This window comes from Plodia interpunctella, chromosome 17, assembly GCF_027563975.2.
Source record: "Plodia interpunctella isolate USDA-ARS_2022_Savannah chromosome 17, ilPloInte3.2, whole genome shotgun sequence".
NCBI lineage: Eukaryota > Metazoa > Arthropoda > Insecta > Lepidoptera > Pyralidae > Plodia > Plodia interpunctella.
In genome coordinates, this window is record NC_071310.1 from 620398 (window position 1) to 634357 (window position 13960).

At 34.6% G+C, this 13960-nt stretch overlaps 1 protein-coding gene across 1 annotated transcript in view; it reads right to left on the reverse strand.

Annotated features, from left to right (window-relative positions):
• side-IV (sidestep IV) overlaps nucleotides 1–13960 on the reverse strand; it is a 251975-nt gene that overhangs the window by 29131 nt on the left and 208884 nt on the right. The window lies entirely within an intron of this gene.

The window sequence follows — 13960 nt, forward strand, 5'->3', positions numbered from 1 at the left end:
GATAGCTCACTCATATCCATACAGCCATTTTAATTGACTTTTGTCTAAACTTCGTGAAAAACGTCAGCCGATGGCTCATTAATGTTAGTTGTAACAAAAACAATAGGTTTACTTTTTTGCAGCACCCATTGACTGTAATATGATATGTGTAAAATTATAGCCTATTATATACATAATCGCTATTGATAAGGAAACGCGCTACGGCCCCGTAGTCCAACTTCATTACCACAAATTCACAATTACATTGATTTTAATCTAAGAATTTATACTAATGTGGTTAGAATTTGATTTTTGATGACCTTATAACTAAATAGTATCACTAGATGGACTAATTCTCTTTTCAGGAAATATTAGTGGCACTGTTTTTGATAAAATGCGCGTGAAACGTCTCATACCACATCTAGCTTCACCTTCCGTAAATTAAAACCCTATCACATAAAAATGTTATTCAAAACAGAATTTAATTTCGGTAAACATCATGTCAAATCGCAGTGCTCAAGCACCAACCTCGTTTAATTGGACAAAAGAACAAAATATTGATTTTGCGGTCATTTGCGTCAGGACAGTCTGCTGCTTCGAGCTTTGTGGAATATTTATCGGCTTAGTTTTAATTGACCTAGATCGAATGGATTACGGGCGAAAATGAATGTGCATTTACATCCTCGTGCATATGTTATTGATTTACAGAATTAAAACGTACTCAGACAAAAAATACATTTCAAAATCATAATGCTTTGGCTGAACGGTGGGCTTATTCGGTTAAATATCGAAGTAAAAATCACCTATTTGTCTTCTTTTTAGAAGAAGAGGACCTATTAGTAATAAAAGTAGATTATTATCTACTTGTATAGATACAATTATTTGGCTGGTAGCACAAAAATTAGATAATGTTATAAAGAGGTCGTCTACGCACTTTCAGTATGGAGAAGCATATTGCCACTATATTGCAACAAACAACAAATAAGTAAATGTTTTGAAAATCCAAATTAATTAATCTATAATAACAGACAGGCAATAAGAATCGACGATGCCACATTTATGACACTAAAAATAAACTATATTCTAGTGTGTAGTGAGTGTTCTTACCTTCTACAAGTCGCGGGGACTATACCTTTTAAAGAAGAAGCTTTGGTAAACATCATTTAATTTAGAATATGACGTGAAAAAGTGCCTGTGAAAGCCTAATTTCTGAATAAATGATTTGATTTCATTTTGATTTTGAGAAGGCTTACATTTATTTACTTCAAGCTTTTGTTATGTAATATGTATATTTTGTATTTTACGTTTTGAACTTTTGTGTTAGATTATGTGAGCTTTCACCTGTTTCCGATAGTCATTTCTCTCCTCCGCTCTTATTGGCGTCTAAACGAGGAAAAGGTCTAACAATTACCCAAATCAAAAGTGTCAGGCCACATCGAGCCTTCGACCGCCGCCGCACGTGACTCGTGAACCAGCCGTCGTGCCTCGGTGTAACTCCGGCTTTATTTATAATCGCTTAATGCTGCCAATTTCCGATATTCGTTACCGGAGGAATATTTTATGGCAGGCAAGTACGGCTTGTCAATTGTTAATATTTTCCCGATGTTTAATAATTGGTTTTTGTAATTATTGATGAAGAATATAATATATATTATAATGGTTAAGGCTCGTCTGTACTCAATAACAAAGTTGTGGTTATTGTGTGGAATTAAATGCACATCGACTTCATGTATTAAAATGCCTGGTTCTAGCTTTAAATCAGTGTATCCTAATGATTGAAGCCACCACACACAAGCTTTACCTTTCTTTCTTAAACTCCATTAACAAAAGTTTACCGGATTTTTAACTAAGACTAAAACCCTCACCGAATGGCCCCGTGAAGGAAATGAACGGAATAGAAAATTGCCAAGCTCCGATATGGTGAAGGCTCCGGTATAATTCGACACAGGGTGCGGTGCGTTCTGATTTATAGTAGTTGGTCCCTTATCGGTCTGTTTATAATTCCACTGATTCGGAAGTAGGTTCCTGTTGGACCCGAAATATTCAATTTCTTTTTTTTGTGTGTCAAATAAATATTATTAGTGCAGTGAGCGTTTTGCTGCTAAATATGATGTCGTGGCCGAGATCGATTGCTGAGCCATATGTCCCACTTTACTCTATATTTATTAGTACCCGGGTTTTCACGAGGTCTTTCATCCCGGCTTCTCTTGAACTTAGGAATTAATTTGTCTAAATAATATTAAAAACTGCGTACGTTCTGTTGCGTGGCTTAAAGGAAGAAAGCTTTGGAACAGACAGACGTGCAGGGCGACTTTGTTATATATTATATAGTGATAGTACTTATAAATTTGTCGATGTTTATAGGCAATAAAATTCATTTTTCTTACAAGATAATGTTTTAAGAGCCACGGACCCCTTGGGATCTAGTGTTTGGAGCATTCATGAGATCAAAGACAAGATGAAGAGAAATTTTATCCGTTTTATTTAAAAGTGAGATGGCTGCATATGTGGTGTGGACGGAAACCACTATCAAAATTTATTAGACACGATCTCCGAGGCATACAAGTTATTATCATAACTTGCTCTTGTCTATATTTTCTTCTGTATATTTGAATTGTTTATAATAATAATGTTGTTCTTAGAAGTCGTAACATTTGTGTGCCCAGACATGTTGTTTGTTTGTTTATATTATTTCTCGCAGAAACCCATCCCCCTTGACGATTCATACTTGTTTTCAATGTAGTCAAGCTCATATTACATAATACCAAGTCTATTTCCCGTGGGAGCAAAGAATGAGAATTAAACGTGGATTTTCCCAGTCATCATCAGAACTGTTAATATCGCTGCTAGTTATGGGTATTCCCGAATAAAAATATTACAACGAATGTTTCGATTAATTGTTCCATCACGAAAACAAATAACGAATCATACCTATCTTCAAACTTAAAACTTAGTATTGAGATGAATCAAGCTATATACTCATCATATCGAGCGTGTCATTGCTAACACTGGTGATTTTATTCAAGTCGCCCAAAGGCACCTGACATGACATCTACTTACCTCCATCTAGTGTCAGGTAGTCGCATACACACTAGGGAACTAAACTGTCAACTAGTATGCAGGTTTCCTCACGATCTATAAAACGGTCACGGTTTATAAAAACTACATATTGATATATAAACTCATATCGCACGAGTAGGATACGAACCTGAGACCTTTCGATCCACAGGCGGGCGTCTTAACCATTAGACCACCACCGCTTCGCTACTGTGTCATGCCTATTTATCATTGTAAAGAAAGACTTATGAGCTTCCTCTGCACTCCATCTTCTCATTTCTTTGACAAATAATTCTGTATTATATCAAGTCCATACCATATTTGTAGGTTACAGTGTTGTAACTCGAAATAACAAAATCAAATTGGATCCAAACAAATAAAGACAAAGAGCGCCAACCATTCTAACAAAGGCTAACACACGCGATTTTGCCTTTATTTCTAGCTACATGCTTGACGCACGTTTGATAAAGCTTATCTGAGCTTAATCGGTTATAAGTGTTGTACAGGAGCTTTCCAGTTTTGAAAATTAGGGAATGCCAATAATTTTTTAATGTTGTACAAGCTATTCAAGCTGGGGACTGGTAATTTATGAATTTTAAGTGAAAAACTTTTCTGTGTTTATTTTTTTATTGGATCGTTTCTATCAGAGCACGATCATACAATTTATGTTGTAGTGTTTAGTAAGTTTATTTGTATTGATTTAGTTTAGTCGTCGAAATATTGTTGCATTATATGGACAAGTCAAATTATAATTATTAGCCCCAAATTTCTAAACTCGTGTAATGCGATACTAACTAAACGACAATCCTCAATAATATTATAAATGTGAAACAAAGTTTGCTTGTTTGTTACTGTTTCATACTATATAACATAAACCAATATTTTTGAAATTGTTCATACATTTTGAAGTACGGATAAGGACAATTACAAAGACGTGGGAAAAATCTCGCGAACGAAGCCCCGGGCAAAAGCAAGTATTTTATAACACAAAAAATCCTATTCTAAAACGGAAATCAAACGCCGCCGTCACCCAGATTATTTCTTTATATTGTTATAGGATGAAAAATGCAGTGAAGTGAAGTTTAAAAATTTATTTTTAAAACAAAAATAAAATATCATAACATCTTTTCGTACAAAACAATAACCTCAGATTATCGTTTGACTTAAATTTTCAACTTTTCAATAAACCTGATTGGCCGTCCCCAACTTTAAATAAGGAACGGGATCGAAACAATTTCAAAGATGGCGGTAGACTCGACAAATTGAATTACACAAGTCTTACTTGATTACTTCGATTCTGAAGAAATATTGTTGTTCTCAGATATGACAGTCTTCATTAAAATTAAGCTTGTTAATTTCCAACATGAAATCTTTCTCGAAATGAGTGATGTTGGATTGAAATTATGTTTTAGATCGATTAGATCTATTGAAAGTTTTAAAACAAATTAACAACACACAACAGCCCAAACTAGAACACGCGTGTATCGTGGGTACAATTTCAACATTGTATTGTGTCGAATTGTAAATATGGAACTGTGCCAGAAATATGTACATATTAATTGTAATATTTTTATATTTGCTTATTATCATTAATAGGTATCGAATTTTTGTTAATGTACGTATATTCTTAAATTTTTGTAATTTAATTTTCATTATGCCCAGCGGCGGGACATAGTGTACGTTACATGTTAAGTCCTACATTTTACCTATGTTCACAAAATAAACATATATTTTACGTATCATTAAATAGAAAATCGTGATTGACATTTTCTATTTAATGATACGTAAGATATATAGAATACGAATTTTATTTACAATAATTTATGTAATATGTATTTAAAGTATGTGAAGTACACAAATAAACTCCGCGGTCAACATTACACACATTGACAAAATAAACTCGGGAACGAAGCACAATGAAATGCCGGAAAATGGTAATTGAGGTTCACAATAATAAATGATTTACTGTAAAAAAAAAACTCCAATAATCCCACGATATTTCGATAGGATTAACCGCACTCGGTCACAATCCATCGAGTAATTTTCATACGATTTCATATCGAATTGTTTACATGAATATGCGAGTGTAACGTCAGCAATTTTGATACTTATATATTATTATTCACAACTTACCAGAAATAAATAATCAGAAAGGCATAATATTATATTATATATCAGAATATTTTAATAGTTTTAATTTTGTTCACGGAATTCTGAAAACAGTATACAAATTGATATATATCTACAGATTAAAAAACCCTGCATAGTTGAAAACAAAGTCGCTTCCAGCTGTCTGTATGTCCCTATGTGTCATCATCATTATAGTCGTATTCCTCATGGCGGAAGGTCGTTGTAATTACGTGGAATTCAATACACACAACAACTTTCTTGGCACTAGAAAATTCAAATTCAAATTCAAATATGATATCATATCTCATATCGCACGAGTAGGATTCGAACCTGGGACCTTTCGATCCACAGGAGTCGTAACCATTACACCATAACCGCTTCGCTGTCTATGCTTAGATCTTAAAAACTACGTAACGGATTTGGATACAAGTTCTTTAATAGATAGAGTAATTCAAATGGAAAGTTCTGATGTACCTATACTATACAGGTAATTTATAAAGGATTTACCCCAGCGAATCCGCTATTTATTTATAAAATACGCAATAGCTAATATAAATAAATAAATATATTAGGACAAATCACACAGATTGAGCTAGCTCCAAAGTAAGTTCTAGGCTTGTGTTATGGGATACTAACTCAACGATACTATATTTTATAACATATACATATACATATATAGATAAACTTGGATGTTTACTGACCCGGGCCAATTCCATCATAACCCGACCGGGGGATCCGTGGCAAGAACTTGACCACTGCGCCACCGAGGTCGTCTAATCAATTAGAAGACCAGTGCCCCAGCAGTGGGAACGTTTAATTGGCTGATGATGTGATGGTTAGGTTTTGTCATAAATTCGTAGGTAATATTGTATTGCACAATATTATTTTTTTTACGACCTCAGTGGCGCAGTGTTAAAGTGCTTGCCTCTGAACCGAGAGGTCCCGGGTTCGATCCCCGGTCGTGACATGATGGAAAATTATCTTTTTCTAATTGGCCCGGGTCTTAGTATCCAAGAGGATATTTATCTATATATGTATTGGTTATAAAATATAGTATCGTTGAGTTAGTATACCATAACACAAGTCTCGAACTTACTTTGGGGCTAGCTCAGTCTGTGTGATTTGTCCTAATATATTTAAATTTATTTATGATGTCATCAATTGATAAAAACTCCAAAGTCAATAAATTTAAAGATGAATCATGAAGGAATAGGTAAGTCATAGCTAAATTATAACGTCACTGATGACCGGAAATACCAAACTGCGCAGGTATGTATGTACCCGGATCTAAGTAGTATGGTATTAGATCATTCATCAAATCTTATTTGAAACTATACTAAATTATTATCAATATCTCTGATTGAGAACCGCGTGACGCGTTGAAACCACCAGATTTTAAGTTCGCTATTTCTTCAATTCGCCATACAACTTATCAAAATTCATCCAGTAGAATAGTGTATCTTTTTATAATTATTTTACATAGAAGACAAATTCAATTACCTTTTACCATTAAGCATTCTCTTGTAATTGGCTTTATTAAGGTCTGAATGAGCCATGGACAAAAAACGAAGACTTCTTGCTTGCGGACTTGTGGTTCCGCATCACGGTCGAGAAGTCTTCATTTTTTTTTTTATTAACCAACATTACACGGAGTCTTTTAGATATTTTCTAACCGTCTAGTAGTAGTGGTCTTACATCCAGTAAAAGATAATTATATTGCGGAGGAAACCTATATACATTTCCTCTCTAAACCTCTAAATTTATGGCTTTTTGGACGTGTTATCGTAACTGACGTTATTCATAAATAAATATGGGAGATATAGGTCCCTATGTTTTAATGATGAATATTTCAAACAGGAAAAACACAAAGTGAAGTCTTTTACATTACATTCCTGTATGTGGGCACTTCAAACAATCTGTGGATGCTTTAAATAGCAGTTTTCCGTGTGAGTTCACCATTAACTGAAATAATCGCGACGCACACACAAACATACGGCTTATTTATTATAATAATAGCTTTCAACTCATGTTTATACAGGAGAAACGTGGATCTGAAAATACATGTTATCTTTACATTGAAAATACTTGGAATTTTCCATCGAAATGCTCGAGCGATCGCCTTTCAAAAGACTCAAGCTCGAATTTCTCTTTATCTCTTTCTATCTCACAGCTACCTGAATCTGACCACCACCGCTAACAGCTTCACTCAGTACAGTCAGCTGTACTGAGTGCTGTTAGCGGTGGTACAGTCAAGAGATGTCTTTCACTCTAACCTTTGCGTGTTTCCCATACATTCGGCTGTGAGGATGCAAATCCCTAAGTTAGGTATATATTTGCCACAAGCTTTTATTGTCGTTAAAGAGATCTTGTTGCATACGACGCGTCACAAAAAATTAAGGTAAGTCAGTAAGCCGTAGAGGTGTTCCCTCGACGGTAGACAGCCGGTTTTGGGTGCAACATAAAGTCATCGTCATGCTTATCTTAATAATGCATTGTATTCAAAATTGAAGCGACTTAGAAATTTTCTAGATTGCAGGGCATTCGGAAATAGGTTAAAATAGCACAGGTACAGGAGAAACTAACTAATAAAAACTTGTAATAAACTCAAAGATGATAATATGATAAAGTTTAATTAGTGGATTTATATTTATAGGTAATTCAAAAGAAGCTCTTACGGTTGCATTCTTGTCTCCTTTTTCTGACTCGCTCTCAGAACTAATAACAAGACGAAGGGTGTTACATTTTACCGGCGACTGGAGACTGGATATTCTGGATAGTGACATATGTTAACTGGACAATACCCGCATTCAGCTTGCCACAGAACAAACAAACATCAAATCGTGTCTGTTAGTAACATTAAATGGGCAATGCCTGATTTAATGAATATTATTTTATTTATTTTATTATTTAAGATAGTAAAATAACAAATTGATCCTAAAATGGGGTCGAACCTATATCACGTCAACTCAACACTAGTTGTCAAACGTCTCTGCTTGTCACGACTAGTCGATGAGGGCCCCAGTCCAAGGATTTACCTTGACTCAGTCAATCTTTCGGACACAATGCCCACAGTGACTAACAGTAATTATAGTTGTTACAAAATTTACGCACGTTTTGTGGTGCAAATTTTAAGAGGCTGAGAATGTATATCGGACTTTTATTTGTATTGTATTTTTTATACTCTTTATGGCACAAAGAAAATATACAATGAAAGCAGTAATTAAAGAAGAGACGTGTACAAATGCGGACTTATGTCTGAAAGGGAATTGTCATAGCATAATGTTATGACTATTAATTATTATCTCTGCCGCTAATGATTGTGCCTTGCGCCGCGTCCCTACTATAACAACGTGGGTTTCTTTACATAACTTATGAAGTGGGAGCCGTGATCGATTTCCCAAACGGCCTGTGTAGGATTAGCAGCAACTAATGAATTAAATAATACATCTTGTTTTTACGTAACGCTGTCGGCGTCTAATTAGGAAGTTGTTTCTTGGACTCCGTTGTTTAGATGTTACTTTACTACTTACTTAAAATATCGTTACTGCTTAGGATTCTGTACTAAAAATTATACTATTTAATTAGTTACTGTAAACTAGCATTTTCATACTTAGGTGAGTTGCACCAGTCAACTTTGACGCTGACTTGAACGTGCGCGCAAACACGCAAAGTACGCCTTTTTGTCTAAATCAGGGACGTGGAGGTGAAAGTTCACGTCAAAGTTGATTAGAGCAAAGAGTCGAATTGTGAAAAATATTTTGGCTGCCCTATACAACACGACAATCTAATTAAAAACAAAATTGAAGCGAAAAGGGGAAAAGCAAAGCCAAGACTTGTATCGACCAGACCTAATAGAGAGCAATAGTGCTGTCAAAATGATGGCTGAAGAAGATAGAACGGATACATGAAAAAACCTTATATTATAATTTTTAGATTTTCTCCGAGATAAGCAATAATAAAAAAAAAACTATATCTTCAGGTTTAAACATTTATTCAGAAATTAGACCTTCACAGAAATTTCCACGTCAATTTGTAATTTACTATTATTTTAAGCGTCCGCGGTAATATAAACTTTACAACGAATTTGGAGAAATAAATATAAAAAAAAAACTAAACACAAATCGTTTTTAACCGCATGATTACGATGGTAAATAGTATAGTAATACATTTGAAGGTCAACAACGAAGCAACATTGCGTAGGAGTCAACAACTTTTGAACAATGAAGCTTTCAGAGCTCCAGTGTCAAGCGATGATTGACGTTATCAAGTTAATCAAATTGAGGTTATTTCGGTAATACGGTTGGTTCAAAACTTTTATTGTACCACAAAGTTAAGTTGGTTTTAGTTGGCGCCTAAGAACGACGAGGGCCGACTTAATAATGGGATTAGGCAAGGGAGAAAGACTAAGTGAATGAGTGAAATTTGTTAGACAAATTATAAAACCCCCGAATTTCAAAGTTCATTTTGCTAAAACTTCTGAACAGTTGAAGCTATTCTGATCAAACATTTCTAAGGACCACCGCATAAAAATTAGCTATCAAATAAACAACACCGCATCCAAATCGGTTCACCCGATGATGAGCTACGGTGGCACGTACACAGACAGACACACTTAGCGGTCCCCTTTGCGTCATGGGTTAAAAATGTTAATAGTTTTGATGAAATTTCACGTAGGACAGTGGACCCTGGGCGGCGTAAGATTGATCGGTTAAACCTAAACTGTGTGAAATTTGTGATCTGATTTAAGAAATTTTTCTATTTGTTGATGGAACGTGAACAGAACTAAATTAGTAGTATAGGCGTCACACACAATAACCTAAGCGAGCTATATTCAATGCCTCCTTGTGCTTATGTAGCTTCTTGGAGACCTGCCAATTAGCCACACAATTACCAGTGGCCTAGTACGTAACATTAATTAAACTATTAAGATAAATGTTATTTATTTTATGAGACTGTCTTACAAAAGCTCCTAAAATGAATAAAGACAAAAAAATAATAATAATCGGTTACTTACGACGTGAAAGTGTAACAAAAAGAACAACATATTTCCCCCACATACTCAATATTGTTATAAGAATTTTGTGCGCCCTTTCAGTACATATGTCAAGCCACCCCTTCGATTTTTCACAGTGATGATTGTCATAAACCAGGGATTTTCAATCAGAGGACTCAATACTAATAAAATATTGAACGTATTGTCGCGCATATGGTGTCGAAGTGGTGTCGGAGTGTGCGGACGTTTATATGCGACGGGACGGGATGAATAGATAGCGTGAATCAAGTAAAAAACACACTTAGCCAATTATTTGTTAGCCTTTGAGAGTAAGGTGATCTGCTGCTTAATCAATTATCGCAATTAGATCTTGTAATTTAAATACGCGCGTAATTATTACTGTTACATTTATCTTACGTGTCACCAATATTATAAATGTCAAATGGGTCTAAAAATATGTTAAATACGTTTATCCACGACTAAAGAACTTGGTTTACTGGAGTCCTTTGCCCAGCAGTGGGACACATAATACAGGCTACAAAAAAAAAGAACTGGATCGACTATATTACAAAAGATGATGTTGAGATGTATTCGTGAATTGGTGCAAGAAAGTATCAAACAATGTCGTCACGTGTAAAGTGGCTTAAAATCAATGAGATGCTTGCATACAGGCGACGCCGACCCGACGGCAGGTGTCCCAAAATGCTTCCTGTTCGCCCACTTACATCTAAAGTTAAGGGCAAGATCTCTCAAAATCAAAAACTCTTTTTAAATTGACCTTCAGAATTGAAATTTCTACGTCAATTTTCATTAATCATTATCGTTACATATTATAAAACAAATTCGTCTGCCGCGTCTTTCTGTTCGCGATAAACTTGAAAACTATTGCACAGATTTTTATGCGGATTTAACCAATAGATAGTGTGGTTCCTGAGAAAGGTTTAGGTGCATAATTTATTGTTTTTACCCGAGCGAATCCGGGCCGGGCCGCTAGTAATCTATAAAGCTCCAAACTACTTGCATTACGGAACGATGACTGCCTTGCGATTCTGTAAGACTCTGTGTAAAATTTAGCTTTGAATCCCTACGGATATGCTTATAATTGGTATTCTGTAAAACTCGATTGAGCACTAGCGCTCTGTACTTACGGGTGTCTCAGCTAGTTAAACTAAACTCACCCCGGAATATAAAAAATAAGTATAAGATGACGTAAACATTGAAATTATCTTTTTATTTATCAGTTTTATTATTTATCAGTCGCCTGATACAAACTTGGATTAAACACAATATAATGATATAGAATTGATTGCTCAATTACTTAATGAAGATAGATTCAAAAAGTTACCCTTAAGACTGTTTGTTTTGACGAGACGGAATCATCTGATGATGTACCTGAAATCAATAAAAAATAAACATAAGGATAAATACAATACATAGTGAGTTGGTCACCTTTAGTGTAATTAATAATAAGATTAACTCTTAACATAACACAAAATTACAAATATCATCTACACATTACATAGTGCTGTGTATTTTTATAATTAAATGTTTTTTTTTTCATTTAGGAATAATTTATAAGGGTAAGATAATAAAGGATAATAATTGATCTCTAAATATATTTTTTTTTAAATCATGTAGTTTTGTTTAATCACCTAATAAGGTTTAAAACATTTTCTAAATCTAAAATGCGCGTAACAAAAATTTCTCAAGAGCTTCCCCTTAAATCCAAACGCACTGAATATCTCGGCAGTAATGGAATAAGGAAGACTTGCTGTAATAGACAAGAGGATGGGATTCTGCTCGAAAAGCCCTTATTGTTACCGGTACCTCATTTCAAAAGGTTATACAGCTTTCTAAAGCTCTCTAAATAGGCCTCAGCATAGTTCGTGTCGAGGATTAAGCTTTTCAAGAAGGCTTAAAAGCTTTTTCCTCTTGAAAATGTCTTGGGATTGATAATATTTGCCTTCATTATAATGCTTGATTTTGAGAAACGAATAAGTAGTTATCTGAACGAATATTATTATTTAAAAGCATTCCCAAAGTAGATTAGCAGAATATTTAAAATTTAAAGGTTATATATTATATGCCTATAATTTTAAACAACCTATATGTAATAAATAAATAAATAAATAAATATATTAGGACAAACCACACAGATTGAGCTAGCCCCAAAGTAAGTTCGAAACTTGTGTTATGGGATGCTAACTCAACGGTACTATATTTTATAACGAATACATATATAGATAAACATCCAAGACCCGGGCCAATCAGAAAAAGATCGTTTTCCATCATGACCCGACCGGGTATCGAACCCGGGACCTCTCGGTTCAGTGGCAAGAACTTTACCACTGCGCCACCGAGGTCGTCATGTAATGTTAACAAAAATAAAATTTTTTGTCACAATATTTTTTTTGTCGCCAGAGAGAAATCAAGTTTCATTCAACCGTTGAATAGTTATTACGTCAGCACGTCAAGGCACTATTTGGTCATGCATATGATATGCGTGTTGTCTATATAAGTATAAAACATACATACAATATTTCACAGGTAGTTCTATAAATACTCTCCGTCTCATCTTAGCGTATTCTCGGTTGCATCCGCCACCGCAAAGCGTCGGAGCCCAGTGTCAGCTGTATTTCACCTTCACCTTGCACGATTTCGGCATCTTTAGTAGTTAGACCATTGGCGCGCAAATCGTCCTTGATGACTAGAAGCCAGCAACCTTGATTTCACTCCTTGTTCATGTTACATACATATATTACAAGAAACAAAAGATTCCGTATTGATATTGCTACTTTGACACTTATGTCCATATAATCTTAACTAATACGATAAATGCGAAAGTATGTTTGTCTGTTACATAGGGTGCATTTCATCACAGAAAAATAACTGCTCCCATGATATTACGCGGGCGAAGCCCAGAAGCGGGGTCAGCTACACAGAAGACTCAAATTTTCAAATTCAAATTCAAAATTCTTTATTCAATTTAGGATGATATACATCACTTATTGACGTCAAAAAAATTACTTAAACTAAGTCTACTGCCGGCTTCCAAAGCGCAGGTGAAGAAGAAGCGGCGCAACAAACTTCACCGCAGTCTTTTCTCCAAGGACGTCAATTAACAAATATAGGTCTTGTACATATATTAAAAATTAGGAGGACGAATTTACATCATTATTAAAAATGTCAAAATTTGAATAAATAAATAAAATAAAAGTTGTATTTCCAATAAAATTATTGAAAATTGTCACACAAAATATATATATAAATAAAAAGCTAAATGTACAAAACGTACGTAATAATGTCATAAATCAATTACATATGTTATGAGGATACTGCACCATGCTTGGGCCAAACATTATTGTTGTTCACATAATCATCAGACTTCTGCCGTCATACGGAGTAAGGACGCATCTGACGTTTTTATCGAAAATGAGTTTCATACTGATTCGGAATCAGGAGAATAAGACGCATCTGCTAGTATTTTTAAAGTTTTCTAAAACAAACGCAACCTATAAAATCTAACTGCAAAATAGGACGTATCTGCAATATTTCACTAATAATACTAATTTGGATGGACCTTTCTGTTCTATAATAAATTGAAAAGACATATTTAAATAGAAATGTCTTTTTTTAACACAGTTTTTGTAATGTGTCATATAATGAAAAGGCATTTCTATATTGTAATAAAAAGAAAAGTCGGATTGGCGAAGATGTGCCTCTTTATGTTAGCATTGTTCACTTACGTATACCAGGCGTAAAACTACCTAGACGCAAGTGGCAGTAGCGTCCTTTTTTCGT